This window comes from Pteropus vampyrus, unplaced genomic scaffold (assembly GCF_000151845.1).
Source record: "Pteropus vampyrus isolate Shadow unplaced genomic scaffold, Pvam_2.0 Scaffold259, whole genome shotgun sequence".
NCBI classification, from domain to species: domain Eukaryota; kingdom Metazoa; phylum Chordata; class Mammalia; order Chiroptera; family Pteropodidae; genus Pteropus; species Pteropus vampyrus.
In genome coordinates this window covers 1369828-1370611 of record NW_011889040.1, presented here as the reverse complement: position 1 = coordinate 1370611, position 784 = coordinate 1369828, and positions in this window count along the sequence as shown.

Sequence of the window (784 nt, the reverse complement as noted above, 5' to 3'; positions counted from 1 at the left end):
TTATTTATTTTTTATTTATTTTATTTATTTATTTTTTTGTCATTTTGTTTAGGTAGGGTGACCCCTTTCAGTATTTCCTATAATGCAGGCCTCGTAGTAGAGAATTCCCTCAATTTTTGTATGTCTCGAACAGTCTTAATTTCTCTTTCATATCTAAAGGAGAGCTTAGCTGGATACATTATTCAAGGCTGGTAGTTCCTTTCACTTAATAGTTTAAATATTTGATTCCATTCCTTCCTGACTTGTAATGCCTGTGCTGAGAAGTCCGATGATAATCTAATGGGTTTTCCTTTATAAGTTACCATTTTCTTCTCCCTGGCTGCCCTTAGAATTCTATCTTTGTCATTGACTTTTGATAACTTTAATACAATGTGTCTTGGTGAAGGCCTTTTTGGGTTGAGATAATTGAGTGTTCTGATGATTTCTTGAATTCTAAGCTCCAGCTCATTCTTTGGAGTTGGGAAATTCTCGTCAATTATTTGTCTGACAATGCTTTCTAGTCCCTGTTCCTTTCCCTCACCTTCAATAATGTCCATTATTCTTATGTTTCCTTTCCTGATGGTATCAGCTAGTTCTTGTATTTCTCTTTCATTATTTTTCATTTTTCAGTTTCTCTTTCTTCTTTCTGATTTATTTCTAATTTCTGTCTTCAATATCACTGATCCTTTCTTCCATTTGGTCGACTCTATTTCCCAAGCTTGCTATTTTATTTTTCAACTCTTGCAGTGTGTTTTTTCATCTCCAGAAGTTCTATTTGGTTCTTTTTGAGGGTTTCAACCTCCTT